Source organism: Bufo gargarizans, chromosome 10 (genome assembly GCF_014858855.1).
Source record: "Bufo gargarizans isolate SCDJY-AF-19 chromosome 10, ASM1485885v1, whole genome shotgun sequence".
Classification (NCBI taxonomy): Eukaryota; Metazoa; Chordata; class Amphibia; order Anura; family Bufonidae; genus Bufo; species Bufo gargarizans.
The window spans coordinates 91,981,395-92,003,103 of NC_058089.1; positions in this window are offsets into that span (position 1 = coordinate 91,981,395).

The following is a 21,709-nucleotide window of genomic DNA, read 5'->3' on the forward strand; positions in this document are numbered from 1 at the left end:
TTTTTATTTATTTTTATTGCTTTACAATTCACATACACGTCTTGAAATATTCCAGTTTTCACACTGACCATTAGAGTAGTTACCATAGGCTTTCTCTTGCAGTTTTCTGTAAGTCAGCTTTGCCATAACCTCCCTCCTACGGCTAGTCCTGCGCTAGACAGGAGGAGGAGTTAAGGATTTTATTTACGGTAAGTCTCTTAAAGGGCACATCAAGCATATTAGTTCTCCACAGAGGTACTATTTCTTAGTGTTAGGGACCACTCATGAAGGCGACCTTGACGTGGTGAGTGGCTTATTACGCTTTGGCCAAAATGTACACCAATGCCTTATTCAACATCCAGCATAAAGGCAGGGCAGAGTGCTGGTTGCAGTGTGCGATTGCATTTTGTGTTTTTACTATTTCTTAAAAGGTGCAATTTTTAACTACTTACAGTTCATATACATGAGGAATCTCTTTGACCAAGGGGTGATGTTCAACCTTTAGGCTTCAGGTTTCTTGCTTGAGGTCTCCTTTCATTGAACCCTCTGCTCCAGTAGGAGTGGGACCTTCTCACAGTATACAAAACACAGTGCCATACATTGTATAGTGGATATGCTCTGTATTGCAGCCCAGACATGTGACATCACTGACCTATATAGAGGCCGCTGCACTTCATTGAGCATCGTGACCCCATCACACAGCTGATTTGCAGGGGTGCCGAAGTTGGACCCCAAACCCAATTTATTTTATGCATTTACATAGCGCTACTATATTCTATATACTATATTCTGCAGCGCTTTACAGACATTAGCATCAGGCTATCCCCAATGGGGCTCACAATCTAAGGTCCCTATCAGTATGTCTTTGGAGTGTGGGAGGAAACTGAAGTACCCAGAGGAAACCCAGGATAACACGTTGAGAACATACAAACTCCATGCAGATGTTGTACATGGCCTAGTACCCCAGAACTAAAAGGAACCAGTGCTAACCACTGAGCCACCACGCTGCCAATGACCTATGCGGGGATAGGTCAGCAATATTTTACTCCAGGGAAAACCATTTAATTCTAATTGGATTTTCTATGGAAATCTCCCTCCCTCTCGCTATTATATACGGTATATACAGTATGTGTGTCTGGTAATGCAGCTTAGCCCCATACACTTGTATATGAAGGAGATGTATCACTAGACAAAGCTCATACACAAGACTGGAACTGCTTTTAGGGGGAAAAAAAACAGGAGACTTTTTTCGACTCCCGGAAAACTCCTTTAATGTTCACAATTCTCAAAAAACATTTAAGGGGTTTTCCGAGAATGTTATACTCTGTAAAGGTCATCAGTATCTGATCAGTGTAGTCTAAAGCCATACATTGTGCTTGGTATCACAGCTGAGCCCCATTCACTTCAACAGGGCTGACCTGCACCTCGGCCATGTGAACGCAAAAAGCTGTGAGAAAGCCGCAGCACTACTGCGAGCGATGATGCCTTCTCAAACAGCTGATCAACTGGGGTACCAGGTATCTCACCCCGATGATCAGATACTGATTACCTATCCAGAGGGCAGAAAAAAACCCTTTAAAAACTATTCAACTTTGATAAATTGCAACCAGTCATGAAAAAGTATTCATTCTGACATACGTAACCTTGCCTATATACTACTTAATTGGAGTGCAAACAAACTGCTACTCTGAAAATACTGGAGTTTACTTTCTATCTGGAAAAAGTGAAGCAGCTTGGCTTATTTTTTCCAATAAACAAGAGCCCTGAACATGGTGTTTGCTCACCTTCACACATTTAAGCAATCCACTTTAATTATGGATACTTTTAGGCAGAACGCAATATAACTGGAACGCCATGTTCAATAAATCAGTGAAATGTGACGGACAGCCTCTTGGTCCAATTGTTCTCATTTAGCCGAGTCCTCACAAGCATGGTGGTAAAATATGATTGTAGTTCCAGATGACATGAAACTACAATGCCATCAATCAGTCCAAACAGGGATCCAGGGTGGGAATCGATGTCTAGCACAAGCAGAAAGTCTTCTACCACTTAATCAATGCCACACATTTCACAGTTTTGTCCTCTTTTTTTTTTATCCCTCTGTCACTCTGCTATCTAGTGAGACTTAGCAGCGGAGATGAAAAAATCAATATTTCACAGCTATGATAGTCTTCGAAACACTCTGCAATTACCATCTTATCCAGGAACGTAATTTACTCAGTTTAAAGTTCAAGCTCATATCTCTCGGTTGTCGGGAAATAAACAAGATCTGTAGAACGATATGTAAATAATGAAAACATTAAAAAGAAACATTTGTATCGCCAGCTACGGAAAATTCTCCATTTATAGTGCTAGGATTTATTTCAGAATCCATTATTTACACATTTGTAGCTGTAAAGATCCTAATTAACGCTCCTTATTGAAAGCCTTGGACCGATACAGAACATAAAAGCGAGGGAGGTATAAGTCCTTCTCACTACTGAATTCTAACCAACATTAAACTCTTGTGTTACTCAGCAGAAGAATCAGCAGGTATATTCCATAAATTGCAATGCTAATTGATATAGGTAGTGTAAGGCCCCTTTCACACGGGCGAGTATTCCGCGCGGATGCGATGCGTGAGTTGAACGCATTGCACCCGCACTGAATCCCGACCCATTCATTTCTATGGGGCTGTGCACATGAGTGGTGATTTTCACGCATCACTTGTGCGTTGCGTGAAAATCGCAGCATGCTCTATATTCTGCGTTTTTCACGTAAAGCAGGCCCCATAGAAATAAATGGGGTTGCGTAAAAATCGCAAGCATCCGCAAGCAAGTGCGGATGCGGTGCGATTTTCACGCACGGATGCTAGGAGACGATCGGGATAAAGACCCGATCATTATTATTTTCCCTTATAACATGGTTATAAGGGAAAATAATAGCATTCTGAATACAGAATGCATAGTAAAATAGCGCTGGAGGGGTTAAAAAATAATAATAATTTAACTCACCTTAATCCACTTGATCGCGCAGCCCGGCATCTCCTTCTGTCTTCATCTTAGCTGTGTGCAGTAACAGGACCTGTGGTGACGTCACTCCGGTCATCACATGGTCCATCACATGATCCATTACCATGGTAAAAGATCATGTGATGGATCATGTGATGACCGGAGTGACGTCACCACAGGTCCTGTTACTGCACACAGCTAAGATGAAGACAGAAGAGATGCCGGCTGCGTGATCAAGTGGATTAGGTGAGTTAAATTTTTATTTTATTTTTTAACCCCTCCAGCACAATTTTACTATGCATTCTGTATTCAGAATGCTATTATTTTTCCTTATGACATGGTTATAAGGGAAAATAATAGCAATCTACAGAACACCGATCCCAAGCCCGAACTTCTGTGAAGAAGTTCGGGTTTGGGTACCATTTTTCTCACGCGAGTGCAAAACGCATTAAAATGTTTTGCACTCGCGCAGAAAAATCGCGCGTGTTCCCACAACGTACCCGCACATTTTCCCGCAACGCCCGTGTGAAAGAGGCCTGAGGGTGAAGAGGGAAGCCACACCTTGCAGGTTCTTCGATGGTGCAGAAATCAGGCAGTCAGGGGCAAATAAATTTCATTACAGCAAACAGAGCTTTACTATACACTATAAACATTCTGACTAGAGATGAGCAAATTTTTTTAAAGTTCGAACCAACTACTTAGTCGAATTTTACAAAAAAAATTGTTTTGTGGTGAATTCTTTCATCACAAAGTGCATTTCTTTGTAAGTAGTGGGTGCAATGACAGCCAGCCCTGCTCCGTGTCATTCAACCCCTCAGAAGCCGCATTCATACATGATCGCGGCATCTGATATAGATAAAAGTCTAAAATAAAAAACCAAAAAACAAATCATACTTACCTGATCCATCTTGCTTGAAGATCTGGTGCAAAATTTTGCGCGTTCCACGATGATGTCATCACGCTGCCGTGCAAGATCTTCAAGCAAGATGTTTGCAGCTGGCCCATCGTTTGCAAATGGTGCAGGTAAGGCTACTTTCACATTTGCTCTTTCCCTTTCCACTACTGAGATCCGTCATAGGATCTCAATAGCGGGGTAAAACACTTCCTTTTGTCCCCATTCATTGTCAATGGGGACAAAACTGAAATTAACTAAACGGAGTGCACCAGAATGTATTCCGTTCTGTTTGGCTGCGTCCCCATCGTGGTCAGAATAATGCTGCAAGCAGCGTTTTTCTGTCCACAGTGTGGTCCAGAGCAAGATGGATCCGTCCTGACACAAAATGTGAGTCAATAGGCACTGATCCGTTTTCTTGGACACAATAGAAAACGGATCCATCCTACATTGACTTTTAATGGTTTTAGAGATGGATCCATCTTGGCTTTTTTAAAGATAATAACGGATGCAGACGGTTGTATTATCATGACAGAAGGGTTTTTGCTGATCCGTGACGGATCCAGAAAAAACTCTCTTATGGCCTCGTGATTAGGTTTGTAAGTGGTGATAAAAGAAGATTTGTATTTCTCCATATTTCCCGACTCTGGAGATGTTTTCTTCTCTTTGGTGTTCAAGAAGAATGTTCAGGAAGAATATTTGAACACCAAAGAGAAGAAAACATCTCCAGAGTCGGGAAATATGGAGAAATACAAATCTTTTTTTTATCACCACTTACAATCCTAATCACGAGGTTATAAGAACCATCCTTACCAAAAACTGGCACATATTAACAAATGACCCATATCTCAAAAAAATCATACCCTCTAGACCACAGGTCACCTTCAGGAGAGCAAAAACACTGAAGAACATACTAGCACCAAGCACGCTTAAAAAGAGAAAGGGGACCACACCCTCAACTAATGTGGGGTGCTTCCCAAATTATGTGGGTAGTTATAAATGTGGACATAATCTCTGCAAATGCTGTACTAACATTTCAAACCGCATGCAGAATTTCAAAAGTAACACAACAGGAGAAGTTTTCCCCATCAAAAGATTTTTGAACTGCCCCTCCACATATATCATTTACCTGCTTGAATGTGAATGTGGACTACAATATGTGGGCCGTAGCATCCAGTCCCTCAAAGAACGAGTCAACAAGCACCGTTGGAACATCACGCCAGGGTACCTCCAACACAGTGTCTCTCGACATTTCCTCTCTACTTACAACAAAGATCCTCTAAAACTGGCCATCACACGCATTGAACGTATCACCGAAAACTCCTCAGATAGATTCAGAACATTGCAAAAAAGAGAGATGTTCTGGATCTTTAAATTACCGACTTTAGAACCGTATGGACTAAATGAGAGCCTTGAAAGCAAATGCTTTTAATAAACCAAAACCTCACCCCACACATACCCCCCCCCCCCCTGAATTTGTCTCAGCCACCCCAAATCGACACACCCCACCATCCCCGCCATTCCTTCCCAACTTGTAATTTTTAATTGCCCATGCGCCCACACATAGCTGACTTCTATTCAGGTACCACACACCTTTCCCCTTACCTCCATTCCCAGCACCATCATACTGCATCCTTTCCCATCATCATGCCCTCAGCCCAGCCCTACCAAACACCTACATATATTAACCACCAACATATACATTATATCACAATTAACTTATCCCTCTTATAGCCTCTCCATCAGGGGGTCTACCAACAAATATATACACATAATCTTAATATATATACACTTAAACTTTTATTGATATACTTATTTTGATGTACTCTTTTTATAAAAATTTGTTTTATTCCATTGTATGTGTACCCATATATGTGAAAGATGTTTATTTTTTATTTTTTATACATATATATATATAAGATGAAAATCGGACAGCACTCCAGGTAAAAAAGCAAATGGTGTTTATTCACCATGTGGAAGGCAACGTTTCAGCTCATACAAAGAGCCTTTCACATGGGTGAATAAACACCATTTGCTTTTTTACCTGGAGTGCTGTCCGATTTTCGTCTTTTTCTACATGGGGTAAGCAGCTATATCCCTGGACCTAGCACCCGCTAGTATTTGTTTTCCAGTGCCGCCATCACGTTCCCATATATATATATATACAGGTCCTTCTCAAAAAATTAGCATATTGTGATAAAGTTCATTATTTTCTGTAATGTACTGATAAACATTAAACTTTCATATATTTTAGATTCATTACACACCAACTGAAGTAGTTCAAGCCTTTTATTGTTTTAATATTGATGATTTTGGCATACAGCTCATGAAAACCCAAATTTCCTATCTCAAAAAATTTGCATATTTCATCCGACCAATAAAAGAAAAGTGTTTTTAATACAAAAAAAGTCAACCTTCAAATAATTATGTTCAGTTATGCACTCAATACTTGGTCGGGAATCCTTTTGCAGAAATGACTGCTTCAATGCGGCGTGGCATGGAGGCAATCAGCCTGTGGCACTGCTGAGGTGTTATGGAGGCCCAGGATGCTTCAATAGCGGTCTTAAGCTCATCCAGAGTGTTGGGTCTTGCGTCTCTCAACTTTCTCTTCCCAATATCCCACAGATTCTCTATGGGGTTCAGGTCAGGAGAGTTGGCAGGCCAATTGAGCACAGTAATACCATAGTCAGTAAACCATTTACCAGTGGTTTTGGCACTGTGAGCAGGCTTTTCAGCAGATGGAAGCATGAAGTGCTCCAAAATCTCCTGATAGCTAGCTGCATTGACCCTGCCCTTGATAAAACACAGTGGACCAACACCAGCAGCTGACATGGCACCCCAGACCATCACTGACTGTGGGTACTTGACACTGGACTTCAGGCATTTTGGCATTTCCCTCTCCCCAGTCTTCCTCCAGACTCTGGCACCTTGATTTCCGAATGACATGCAACAGTCCAGTGCTGCTTCTCTGTAGCCCAGGTCAGGCGCTTCTGCCGCTGTTTCTGGTTCAAAAGTGGCTTGACCTGGGGAATGCGGCACCTGTAGCCCATTTCCTGCACACGCCTGTACACAGTGGCTCTGGATGTTTCTACTCCAGACTCAGTCCACTGCTTCCGCAGGTCCCCCAAGGTCTGGAATCGGTCCTTCTCCACAATCTTCCTCAGGGTCCGGTCACCTCTTCTCGTTGTGCAGCGTTTTCTGCCACACTTTTTCCTTCCCACAGACTTCCCACTGAGGGGCCTTGATACAGCACTCTGGGAACAGCCTATTCGTTCAGAAATTTCTTTCTGTGTCTTACCCTCTTGCTTGAGGGTGTCAATGATGGCCTTCTGGACAGCAGTCAGGTCGGCAGTCTTACCCATGATTGCGGTTTTGAGTAATGAACCAGGCTGGGAGTTTTTAAAAGCCTTAGGAATCTTTTGCATGTGTTTACAGTTAATTAGTTGATTCAGATGATTAGGTTAATAGCTCGTTTAGAGAACCTTTTCATGATATGCTAATTTTTTTAGATAGGAATTTGGGGTTTTCATGAGCTGTATGCCAAAATCATCAATATTAAAACAATAAAAGGCTTGAACTACTTCAGTTGGTGTGTAATGAATCTAAAATATATGAAAGTCTAATGTTTATCAGTACATTACAGAAAATAATGAACTTTATCACAATATGCTAATTTTTTTAGAAGGACCTGTATATATATATATATATAATATTTTTTTTTACATATTTTTTACAGTTTTCATAATATATATCTATTATACATATATATATTTATACATATATTTTTGTTTTGCATAATTAATTGCATGTGCATGTGTATATTTATACAGATTTGTATTTATATTCGTTTATCTTTTTTAGACTTGATAAAGGGGACAGTTGTACTCCGAAACGCCTCGTCATACAATAAACTCAACATTGTTATTCTACCAGTTGTCCAAGTGCGCCCTCTGTTGTTCACACGCTCGGCCTTATGGTCTGGCATCTTCTCACTCCTACTGTTTACCCGATCGGCAATGTGGCTCCCACCTTAGGGGATTGGACAAGTTTAGGCTGCACCAACTGTTGACTACTTCTAATTTGCCCTCAATGTGGTTGCACCCAATTTGGTGCAAGCCCAAAAGGTGAGCAAACAATTTTTTACTAATTGTGGCTTTCACGTTCACTTGACGTACTACCCCATGAGCGCCTTTCTCTCCTTAATGCCATTATTTGCTGGTAGAGAACAGTCTGCTGGAGTTCAGCGAATCCGGCACTGCCGTATTCTACAGTTCAACGCTGGATCCCTATTGACTATAATGGCATCCAGCGGTAAACCATCCTCTATCTGACATAAATGCCAGCTTTCAGCTGGGCAAATACTGCTGCATTGCCGACAGCCAACATTTATGCTGGAACAGTCGCCTAAGTAATATCTTTCTGGCTGTACAGACTCAATAAGATTCTCAGAGCTCAAAGCTTTCACCAATGTTTATTCTTCCCAAATTATGATTCTTTTTATTTTTTACAGCACTGTTAACAATCTGAAGGAGGATGTTGGCAAGGAGCAATTGGATGAGGAGATGCAAATACTTGTCCCAGTCACTGAGTCTTTAGCTGCCAGCACCTCCACTACATAGCCTACAGCACCCAAAGATATAGTGACTGAACCAAAAACGGAAGCCCTACTTGAAGAAGACAAACCAGAGAGATTTCAAAGCTGTCCAGAGCGTTAAAGGAGGGAGTGCCCTCAGCCTGTTTCAGGTTCAGATATTCGGGCTATGATTAATGCTTGTATGCTCGAGTATCTCAACTGAACAGTGCTGAGGCACACAAGGAGACTTTGTTGGAGTCTGGCCCCCCTACCTTTGATGTGTGCCAGCAGAACGCCACATGAGATGCACAGGCCTCATAACCAGCTTAATGGACATTTATGCTGGACACCAAGAATCAATGAAGCTATAGCAGTATGTGGAGCACTGAAAATTGCATGATCTTGGATCACCACCTGCAAGCCAGGCCACACTCCCCAAGGGTACATATGAGTTCCCTCCTTTACTCCCAAGACTGGGAAACATTTTACAGACAGGATTAAATAACTCCTATTTCTCAAAGGAGGCCGTACACTGGTCAATTCCAGAGTTCGTAGGGAGAGCAAAGAGAGGGGATGTGTCCATTTACACATTCCAGTGGATCATTCACTCAGGAACTTTTTGAACTCTATTTTTTTTTTTTTTACATTTTTGTTTAATAAATGTTTTTGTTTCAAACTTGATTTGATTTCTTGTCTTGTATGCAGGGAAATGTTTTGTTATTAGAGCGAGGCTTGTGTAGTATCTGGATTTTGGTGACCTGTCCTCAAGATAGATCCATATTATGACATTGGCAGGGCCCTGTTCCTGGAATCTCCGAAGGATGTGCTGTTTGAAAAATTAGCTGAATTTGTGTGAGCACTACTTCTGCTTCCAAATTACAAGGATTCTATCTTGTTTGTAGCAGTGGTGCAGAAAAAAGCAGTTATAATTATACTGTTCCCTCACTACAAGTGAGACAACACATTTTGAAGAGAAACTATCACACATACCCAATATTTGCTTACTGCATATTACTTCTGTATTGTTTCTGGTTTTTAAGTATAGCAGAACAGCACAAATAAATGATATGGGGGAGATTTATTAAAATTGGTGTATTGTATTACACTGACACCATTATGTCAGAATAACTCAGTAGATTTCTGGACTTTAAGGGTTACACAGCATTATAAATCTATACAATGCCGATGACCAGAGGATAGGTTATCAGAAGGGCTTGTCTCACCTCAGACATTGGTGGTATATCGCTAGGACATGACTGGCTCTCCATTCATTTGTATGGGAGTTTTGAGCTATTTTTGGAACTCCCAGAGAAATGAATGGAGAGCAAGTCGTGTCTAAGCAATATTCTCCTTCACTTCAGGGCCACCATTCTTTAGATAGGAGCAGGTACAAGAGCTGGGACCACACCCATATGACATTGGTGGTTGATCCTAGTGATATGCCACCAATGTGAACGTCATCACACTTAGGAGACGCACTTAGGAGGCGACGGCGGAAGGTGACGTAACAAACTGATGGGAGTCTTGTTTCATGACGGCAATTGGCTGGCGGAGTTCCCTGCCCTCTGATTGATAGGGCGGCAGCATCTGTCAACCAGTGTATGCTCTATTTCAACTTCCAGTATCTGAGGTCACTCATTGCTGCCCATTTACCCCTGAAGAAGCCAGTGTAACTGGCGAAACATGTCGGGGGGCAGTTTTAGGTTTAAATATGCAGTCACGATTCCACTGTTAAGAGGCAAATAGTAGTCCGGCCGGATTACTGTCACATCTCTGGTGCAACAAGCAGTTGGCATACACAGGAGTCATAGCTGTGTTGTCAACGTCTGCATTAACTGTTAACTGCCAAATAGCACGTTGAGTTTCCTAGTGGGTTGACGGGTCAAGTCTCCCACTATCATATAGGAGATTCTGATAATCAGATTCAGCTGATAATCAAACTTAGTTGGCGACAATATTTGCAGACGCGGCACGGCAAGAGTCTGCCCCCTTTAGACATTAGAGTGAGGGATTGTGCACATCCCCTCTAATTGACTAAACCAACACTTCTAACAGTGAATTGATGACTGTGTTTTTAACACCTTAGTAGCTTTTTTGTTTCTTTTGTCTGTAACCAATCAAGCTGTGTTTCATGTTCACATTTAGCGTTAGATTTTATTAAATATTGCAATAAAAGTGAAGTATTAATTTGCACCTGGGCCAAGATAGGTTCTATTGCCTATCTAGGCATTTGTAAATAAAATTGCAATGAACTACAAACCATTTACCATAGTGTAGTGCCCTGGAGCCGGGGTACTTTGAAGTCTGAACATTTGTGGACATTTGCCTATTTCCCGTATGCAAAGTCATCAACTCCTTACTTTATTTCACTTTAAAGGGTTAACTTGCACTGATTTATACATGTTTAATACTGTATAGCTGTATTTCATATGCTTGTTGTGATGTTCATTTGTACTATGTTTGCATGGCACTGTAGAAAAGGTTAATGAATACTGAGAGACTTTTGGGCCTTTCTAGCTAATAATGAGAAGCTTGTAATGTTCCACAGTTACCTTAGGGTTTAAAGAAGAGCATGTTTTGGAGGGAAAAAGCCAAACTTGTTTACCACCAAAACCAGATAGACTGACCTTTTGAATGCCAGGTGCTGTTCCGGAGAACAGCAACACATGGTGACACCTCGGCAGTGTCCGGGAGACCCAGCGTAGCATTGGAGCCACCCCAAACCTGGTCACTGTAATAGTAGTACCCCCAGGTCTGGGGTACTACACTTCTCCTTTTGTCAACCCCTTAAAAATGGAGTTTAGATACAATTCTCTTACAAAATTTTAAAATAATGTACTGTCACTTGTTTGCAAGCTGTTAATTGCCGGCGTCGGTTGTAATTAGCTATTAAAGGGTATTTTACACCAAATTTAATTTCATATTGTTATTGTTTGGAAAAAAGTACATTATTTTCACAAGTTCAATCCTAAAAATTGGATTGAAAGTGAAATTTAGACTGTAATATCCCCTGCTCACAAGCCCATGTGAAGAGTCTTCATTCTCTTGTGAGAACCTACACTAACAAGAACTGGAAAGCTACTGTAACTAGAAGAACAGATAAACTAAAATATCCAGAGCCCAGATCAAATCAGCAACTGCCATGAATAGCATACATCTGCCGACTTTACAGGTTGTCCACGCAGGGTCTGGTCCAAACCAACAGATGATGATGTCAGATATTAGTCCAGGTCAGCATCTGAGAAAGTATTGTGAATCCTGATGAAGTTGGTTAGAAACACACAGACTTGACTCGTCAGGATAGCCTTCTCCCGATCCTTCTGTAAGGATGACATGAACACAAGTATTTCAAATGCACACTCTACATCCCGATGGACCTTTTTTAACCGATAGTTTAAGGCCCGCATCATGTGGGGTGACAACACAAACCCTTCGTCAGCCACAATCACAAATGGAGCCAGTGGTCCTGCAGATCCAAGCAGTCTTCTGAGCTCTGCAAGGGCAAGCTGGTTGGCCTGAAACCATTCACCCATTCTCGAAGCACAGAAGATATGGGGATCAGATGTTCCACCATAGGCTCCAATAGCCACAATCATAAACCTATAGTTACTTACTTTTATAGTTACTGTTAGCCAAGGCCAACAGCACCACTGAAAAATATTGCTTATAATTGATGTACTGGAACCATGATTAAGCAGCTTCTTAACACAGATTTGTTTGCCATCCAATGCCCCAATGCAGTTTGGAAACTGCGCTGAATTATATTAGCCCTCGGTGATTTGTAGATAATCTTCTGCCTTTCTCACACATGACACAGTGCATAACTATCTAAACCGACCGTAGTGATAACAAATCAATAGGTTTTGGAACCGCGCTGCTGGACACTATGTGTTCCGGTTACAGGTGAATGATACAAGGGTGTCCACCCTTTCCTCAATGCCAAGGAATACGATCCTCCCAGATCTCCTCCTCTACAGAGTTTAAGATGATACGAAAAATAGTGAAGCACCCTTGAGAATCTTATCTTTAAAAGGTTTTATTCTACTTAAACAGATCAGTAGACAAAAGGCATAAAATACAAGTAGATCGTCACAATCCTGCCCGACCCGGGTTTCGCTGCCTCGCTTCTTCAGGGGCAATGACTGAGCATGCTCACCATTGAGCCTTTTAAATAGCCCAGCTGTCTCGTTATACCAGTGGGTGTGATTCCGATCAATATAATTTGCAATTTAAATCTTATATCATGGCTTTAAAATCAACAATTCATTAGGTGTAGTCGCCTTTAAAATATAAACAAAATATACACACATACAAGAGCAACTTCTTACTCCCTATACTCAAATTAAACATCTTCAAGTTTCCACTAATATCCGCATTAAATATATAATCAGCCTTCTAGGGATCATTTTTCAAATAGTTTTCTTATACCATACAGGTATTCCAACTCTAATTTTTAATCCTATCTTCCTCCTTCAATTCCCTTCTAAATTATTCGACAGATAATGGCCGTCTTTCCCAGAGCATTATGTAGATTTTCACCGTAGTGATAACAAGGCCTAGGGAATTCAAAATGTGTGGGGCAAGAATAGCTCAAATATGGGGTGGAACATCCAGAGCGGACCTTGACTCAGAAGTGTCCGAATAGTCATAAGCAATTATGGAGCCAACCGAAATATTAGAGACATGTTGAAACAATGCAATGGATTAAGTTCTAACTAGTTTCCTGCATATGTCTAGTAGTTCATATCTGGTATTGTCCCACGTGTCGATCGTATTCTCCCATGGCTGATAACGGAGTCCATTGCCACCAAATCCCACAAAGGAACTGAATGTATGAATCTCAAGAAAGAAGAAAAAGACATATAATATTACAGTGACGAAAAAAAAAATATATAAAAAACAATAACATACCCTGCAATTAAAATTCGCGCGATGTTCATAGGAAGGAGGAAAAGCTGTTAAATTCATTGAGGCCATGGGGTGTAACAGTATCCAGGGTGACTATCCATTTAGTTTCCCTGCGGAGTAGAGCCACTCTAACATTCCCGCCTCTGGATCCTAAATGGATTCTGTCAATGCCTTTAACCGTTAGTCCCCCTGGATCGGATCTATGGAACTTACAAAAATGTCGTGGGACTGCCTGTAGCACTTTCCAGTCTCTCTCAGGTGTCTCTGCAGCTGACCGAATCTTGCAGATATGTTCCAAAACCCGTACCATGAGGGCTCTTTTGGTCATGCCGATATAAAACAAATTGCATGGGCATGTGATCTGGTATATCACTGCCTCTGTATTGCAATTGATATGGTGTACAATCTTAAAGTTCTTGGAACCAGAAGAGTCGCAAAAGGCAGTGGAACGGGCCATATATTTACAAGCAGCACAGGATCCGCAGGAGAAAGAGCCTGGCATTAGCATTACTTCACACCGCCCATTGGGATTTCCGCTTATATCCATAGTGAGTCCCCTATATATCCGTTGTGCATACTGTTACCATCTTCTTCCTGACTGAGATATCGACTCTTACATCGAGTACTTGTTATCACTACGGTCGGTTTAGATAGTTATGCACTGTGTCATGTGTGAGAAAGCTCACGGTTCACCGGGTATGGCCACTTGCACAATCTGTGCATAGTTTTACTGCGGTGACCTTGCTGCTTGGCCATCCTGGTTATCCCTGAGCTTTCATTATTATTATTCTCATGGATTGTACCTGTCTGTGTGTTATATCTCACAGATACATTGGTGTTTTTTGGCGTCAGTGACCCTGCGCTTCCCCGTATCTTTGTATGTCATTCTGTAGTTTCTCCATCTTTTATACTTTATAATAAACTTATACTTTTATACATCATCTCCACTTGTTCGTTTTGGTTTACCTTGGATGTTTTACGAGTGGTAATTGTAGCTGTCTAGTTGACAGGTGGCCTTTTGTAGGTTAATAGTATTGCATATATATATTCATAGGCAATTCCTCATACATGGATTATTGATCGCGTGACAAAAATTGGGTGTCACAATTGGGATCAGTTTTTGGCGACACTACAGTGCAAGATACGGAGAAATGTGATAGCAAGGAGTTAAAGCATAAACTCAGAGAGGCCCTTAAAAAACGGACCAAGCTGTGGTGGAACAAGGCCTCCCTAGAGAATTACCTTAATAGGAACATTGTACCACGGGGACTTCGGGTCCAGATTTTCCCCAGTTTGGAGGGTGAGGACCCTACATTTATCACGAAATGGGAGGAAACTCTCACGAAATGTTCACAGACCTTAATTGAATTGCTAATTGGGGCGGATCGGAGATCATTGGAGGCTGTGGAGAAGGACATTGACGGCCACAAGGACAGCATCCAGCAACTCCTGACCAAGGAGCATCTGGATGCTTTTGATAAAAGTCTTGAGGAAGATCTAGCTAAGTGGGAACGGGAAATTCAGTCGATTAAAACCAAGAAATTCCAGAGAGATCTGGGAGATTATCAGCAAAATAAGGTGTTTAAGTGGCATCGCACGAACCTTAGACCCGAATCCCGTTCACGATCTCAATCTCTAGCATCCTCTTTGTCCGAGGAAGAATGTGGCGGGTCTTTTTTAGAAGGACGCCCGGCCACTGTCCGTGGTCCGGATCCCGAAAGGGTAGGTTACAATCTACGCACCCCAGTACACAAGCGGAAACATTGGAACGGGAATGGCCGAGGGAAGAGAGCAAAGAACTAAAGGTAATAAATCTCTCTACCATCAATCTCACCTTAGCACAACAACAGGTTTTGCAGAAAGGTTTATCTTTCTCTCCGGTTGGCAGATTTGACTACTTTGAAGTAGTCAAAGATTTAGAACTATTCGCCCGGAAATTACTGTTTAAAAAATATTTTAATCGTGGCCAGGAAGCTACCGCCTCCATGTCACCAGCTGAGAGGCAGGCGATTAGAGACCTGGAATCCCTTTTGGATGATCAAGTAGAAACTACACCTAGTAGATCTCCCACACATCTGCACAGACGCTCACAGACGTTCCCCCCGAAAACATTATGTCCCGCAGTGGATGTCTTTGTGAAGCTTGTCAAACGTGACCTTAATATCGATCACCCATACATTAGGGGTGATAATTTGACACGCTCACAGAGACAGGCACTGCGTGAACATCAAGAACTTAAAGAGGTGGTGATAAAACCCGCTGACAAGGGGGGCAATGTCGTGATATGGCCTGTGCAGTTGTATGAAAAGGAGGCTTTTCGGCAACTCAACAATAAACGATGTTACAGAAGGATTGAGAGAGACCCCATCTTGATCTATAAGAAGGAACTTGATGACATCCTGAGGGATGCTCATGACCAGGGTATTATTACCCTAAAAATGATGGAGGGTTTGCGGGTTGATTTTCCCGTCAAACCCACCCTGTCTGTGCACTAACGTAGGGAGGTTCATCGACTTTTTTCTTCAGAAAAGTGTGGAGATCCTCCCATCTTTCGTAAAAGATACGACCGATATGCTGAGACGGTTGAACGGAATCCACGTCGATCATGACTTGGTTCTCGTCACATGCGATATTGAATCGCTATACACGTCTATATACCACGACCAGGGAGTGCGAGCATCTAGATCCTTTTTAGTTATGACCGATTATGAAAATGATATGATTGAATTTATTCTGGCGTTATTGGAATTCACACTGACGCATAATTATTTTCTTTTTAAGGACCGCCTCTTCCTACAGCTCCAGGGGACAGCAATGGGGGCATCTTGTGCCCCCTCATATGCCAACTTGTTCCTGGGGCTGTGGGAGAGGGAGGTGGTTCACGATACACCTGGATATGATGCCGCACTCCTATGGTCGAGGTATATAGACGATGTGTTCTTCTTATGGCATGATACTATTCCTGCCTTAGAAGACTTCTTGGCCCGTCTAAATAAGAACACGCGTAATATTAAACTTACCTGGAAATACAGTCTTACGAATGTTGAATTTCTGGACATAATGATTATAAAGGGTCCTGATGGATACTTGTCCACTGATCTTTTCAGGAAGTCCACAGCTGTCAATGCCCTTCTCCACGCCTCCTCTGCTCACCATCCAAATACGATACAGGCAATACCCACAGGGCAATTCTTAAGAACTCGCAGGATTTGTTCCAACGAGGAGCATTTCGATCAGCAGGCCTCAGCTCTGACGCAGCGATTCCTCGAAAGAGGATATCAGTTCAACACGATCCAGCGGGGCTATGAGAGAGCCAAAAAAACATCAAGAGACTCTCTGCTGGTGAGTAGAATTAAGCATAAAACCAAAAAAGACACTAATGTGAGATTTATCACCCCTTTTAACAACAAGTGGAAGTTCATACAGTATATTCTACGCAAACACTGGCCGGTCTTGCAAACGGATGGTGACCTGGCAGTGAGCCTCTCGGCATACCCCCAGATCACTTGGAGAAGGTCGCGCAATTTGCGCGACATCCTCACCAAGAGTCATTATGTACCAAGACCCGTAGGAGGCATCTTCGGGAGTAAGGGCCCCAGTTGGGGCTCTTTCTCCTGCGGATCCTGTGCTGCTTGTAAATATATGGCCCGTTCCACTGCCTTTTGCGACTCTTCTGGTTCCAAGAACTTTAAGATTGTACACCATATCAATTGCAATACAGAGGCAGTGATATACCAGATCACATGCCCATGCAATTTGTTTTATATCGGCATGACCAAAAGAGCCCTCAAGGTACGGGTATTGGAACATATCTGCAAGATTCGGTCAGCTGCAGAGACACCTGAGAGAGACTGGAAAGTGCTACAGGCAGTCCCACAACATTTTTGTAAGTTCCATAGATCCGATCCAGGGGGACTAACGGTTAAAGGCATTGACAGAATCCATTTAGGATCCAGAGGCGGGAATGTTAGAGTGGCTCTACTCCGCAGGGAAACTAAATGGATAGTCACCCTGGATACTGTTACACCCCATGGCCTCAATAATTTTAACAGCTTTTCCTCCTTCCTATGAACATCGCGCAAATTTTAATTGCAGGGTATGTTATTGTTTTTTATATATATATTTTTTCGTCACTGTAATATTATATGTCTTTTTCTTCTTTCTTGAGATTCATACACTCAGTTCCTTTGTGGGATTTGGTGGCAATGGACTCCGTTATCAGCCATGGGAGAATACGATCGACACGTGGGACAATACCAGATATGAACTACTAGACATATGCAGGAAACTAGTTAGAACTTAATCCATTGCATTGTTTCAACATGTCTCTAATATTTCGGTTGGCTCCATAATTGCTTATGACTATTCGGACACTTCTGAGTCAAGGTCCGCTCTGGATGTTCCACCCCATATTTGAGCTATTCTTGCCCCACACATTTTGAATTCCCTAGGCCTTGTTGGGCTGGGAGTTCCTGGGTCGACCCCACTGGCGGCCATTGCCGCCCGTGGTGCCGCCTCTGGTGCTCCCACCCCATATCTCGGTCTTGATGGGCCAATGAGGTGGCCTCTATCAATACCAGCGTACTTAGTTCATCCATTCATCAGAAAAAATTCCTTGTATTCACTGATGGTCATTTTTTGTTTATGTATAATAAATTTTGTATGCCCATATATTTTTTGATAATGAAGATAGGATGAGTCCGGAATTATCATGTTTTGATGAACAGTTATATAAGTAACTTCATCCATTCTATACGGATTAGTCCTTAATCATGTAACTCATTGATATATACTGTGTACTGGACCACCATTTCAATCATGGTTATTGTATACTGCATTGTCAATTTGGCTATTTTAATCATGGCTATTTAATTATGTACGTGATATTTGATTTTCTTGCATTTACGATATATAATGTATGGGGCATGCATTCATCTATTTATTTTTTATTCATTTATTCATTTATTTTTTATTCTTCATTTTTATTTATCACTTTTTATAGCATATTTTTTTATATATAATAAATTATGTCTTTATATATAATGCTTTATTTCACTATGTAATTATGGCACTTTGGTTCCAATTATATGGACCCCTGATATATGGCACCTTGTTTCCAATTATATGGACCCTTGATATATGGCACTTTGGTTCCAATCTTATGGACCCCTGAGATACGTCTCTTCTGTTTGTCTTTTCACTTTTATTTTTTTATGTGCGTGGGCTAGAGCCATCATTTGCATATGAACATGCTCTGTCCCACACACACACATACACATAGTATATACTATTTTGTATTTATTATATACTTTTCACGTCACTGTGAGTACTTTTGCTGGTTCCAGGCCCATGTTATCGTATACGGGACTCAATATGGATATATGTAGTGTGGATTCCGGAACAGCGTCATTGCCACTTACGCGATTATGATGCTTTTTGGCCCTCCGTTCATCCATTGTTAGTTGCGGGTCACCTGCGTTCCACTGGGTCGCGGACTACGCATGCGCTACACGGCGCCATCTCGATGCGCTCCGTGACGTCTGTAAGTGCCGCGCATGCGCGGTGAGCAGATGTGGACGCGCCGAGAGATGGCGTCTTGCATCATGGAGTTTTCCGCGCCCGAGTATGTGGACCGCAGGTGCCTCATATGGAGGTAATTTCTCCCTACCCACCCACTCCCATTTCATCCTATATATACCCTGCTTGCACATAATCTAGTACCTCCTGACGAAGCCGTAAGGTGAAACGCGCGTCGAGGTTACGCGCTCAGGGTCCGACAGTCAATCTACCACCATGTCCTCAGGTACGTTCTGGCATTAGCATTACTTCACACCGCCCATTGGGATTTCCGCTTATATCCATAGTGAGTCCCCTATATATCCGTTGTGCATACTGTTACCATCTTCTTCCTGACTGAGATATCGACTCTTACATCGAGTACTTGTTATCACTACGGTCGGTTTAGATAGTTATGCACTGTGTCATGTGTGAGAAAGCTCACGGTTCACCGGGTATGGTCACTTGCACAATCTGTGCATAGTTTTACTGCGGTGACCTTGCTGCTTGGCCATCCTGGTTATCCCTGAGCTTTCATTATTATTATTCTCATGGATTGTACCTGTCTGTGTGTTATATCTCACAGATACATTGGTGTTTTTTGGCGTCAGTGACCCTGCGCTTCCCTGTATCTTTGTATGTCATTCTGTAGTTTCTCCATCTTTTATACTTTATAATAAACTTATACTTTTATACATCATCTCCACTTGTTCGTTTTGGTTTACCTTGGATGTTTTACGAGTGGTAATTGTAGCTGTCTAGTCTACAGGTGGCCTTTTGTAGGTTAATAATCTTCTGCCTTGGGCTGTGGCATCACCACTTCACGGAGTTGCTGCCAGATGACTTCACAAGCATGACGAAGGATCCGAGAGAACATAGAGCTCGCCAATGGGAAACCAAAGAGCAGTGATGCAAATGTCAACATGATGGAAAATGAGGGTGAAAGGGTCTTTTCTTCGGGGTGACGATGAGACTTTCCTCTGGAGTAATGCTGCCCCTCATGGTGGTGTCCTCAAAGGTGTGGCCAGGATGCAGAGATGCCAGCAGGAGATCAACAGTAACTGTGGAATTTCTCAGGATGCTGCCGCAGGTTGGTGTACCGGGTACTGAAGTGTTCTTTCCTGAACCGCTGAGAGATAATGGGGGCAGCCCTGCACCTCCTTCTTGGCTCCTCATCCAGAATAGCTGACTGCTGTCTCTATGACAGAGAAAGAAGACAGTATAGGAGGACCTCAACCACAGGGGTTTTCGACATATTGATTGGGAAGAAATCAACAGAAACCAATGTCAAGCAGGAGAATCTAAAAGAACTCTCCCACTGTGAAAACAGTAGGAAATGGCGCTGGGGCAATCACATGATTTTCCTAGGGGGGTTTCTAGGGGGGTTGGGGCTAAAATAATGACATTTTCCTCCTCTAGTCTTTGAAAAACGGATGACACATGGAAACAATACAGTTGTATTTTGTGGAAGCACATAAATTCAGAATCATGGATTCTGCATGCAGTTTTGGAAGCTAATATCTGGATTGGATCATAAAAGGAGAAAAGTATACAAGATAGATATGACTTCTATTTTTTTAGTTTACTTCTGGTTTTGGCTTCCAAAACTGCATGCCGTGTGGCCGGACCCTTATACTGTTGAAGGTACACATGAAATCTAGCTACTGGGAAATTTAGAAGGGCTGGAGACAACCGAGTGGTTGAGGCATCTAAGCAATGGATATTTTTGTCTTGCTCTCCCTATAAGCAATTCTGGCCTTTAGACTAAAACAAGTAAGTTGCATTCAGTTGTGCACTAATTGTCGCCTAGCAAAAAGCACTTTGGATAGAGTGGAAACAAATGCAAGAAGGAAATTAGATTTACTCGGCCCTTACATAGGTACAATGAAGATATAATATGACATTACAGATTTCATTTTGTCGGCACCTTAAAAAAAAACATTAAACCTGGCAGGTGGGGGGAAAAAACTTTTATTCTATTAACTGTGTGGGAATATGATAGAAATGTGTCTTGATGTACAATTTGGGTTTCTTTATTCCATGAAAATCATTGAGCAACCCTTTAGAGAAGAAATACAAAAAGACAAAAGTAGCAGAAGATGAAATGTGGGAAAGAGTGAAAGCCAAGGCTTCATCCTAGCACTGTGAGTAACCTTACAATACCCTCCCAAATGAACTGAAAGGCTGCAGACTTTTTAACTTGCTGGATTGCAAGTTGCTTTTAATGTTTTTCTTTGATGCCAATATCTAAAGACCACATCTGGTTAACATGTTTACAAATGTTAGTTAGTTACAGTGGCTCTGCCGTCCCCAATCCACAGAGTAGGTGCTCTCTCCATGGCACAGCCTCTGCCGTTACTAAGATCTAAATATAGGATAAAGGGAACAGTGCGGAGGGCACTCCGATATTTGGTGTTGCAAGGAAACGTACAATATTATGTATTTGGAGATATTAACAATAAACTCTGAATATACTTCAAAGGCAAATACACAAATATAAAGATAAAACATTTTAAAATATAAAATGTGCAAACAAATGAAAAAGTAACAAAAAATAAAAAAAATAGCAAAAAAATTAAACAGTATAAAAAAGTAAAAAGTTGAGCATAGGAATTGTCATAGCAATATCAATAGGTTAGATATATGATAAAGGAAAATATCTATACACTTTAATATAATGTTACAATCTGTATCCCATTCTTAAAGAGCCCATGATTTGCAAATATATCATAATATGGGGTATATATTAAACATGCTATGATGACTGAGTATCAGACTGATATATAATCTTTCTTGAATAAAAGAGCAAAT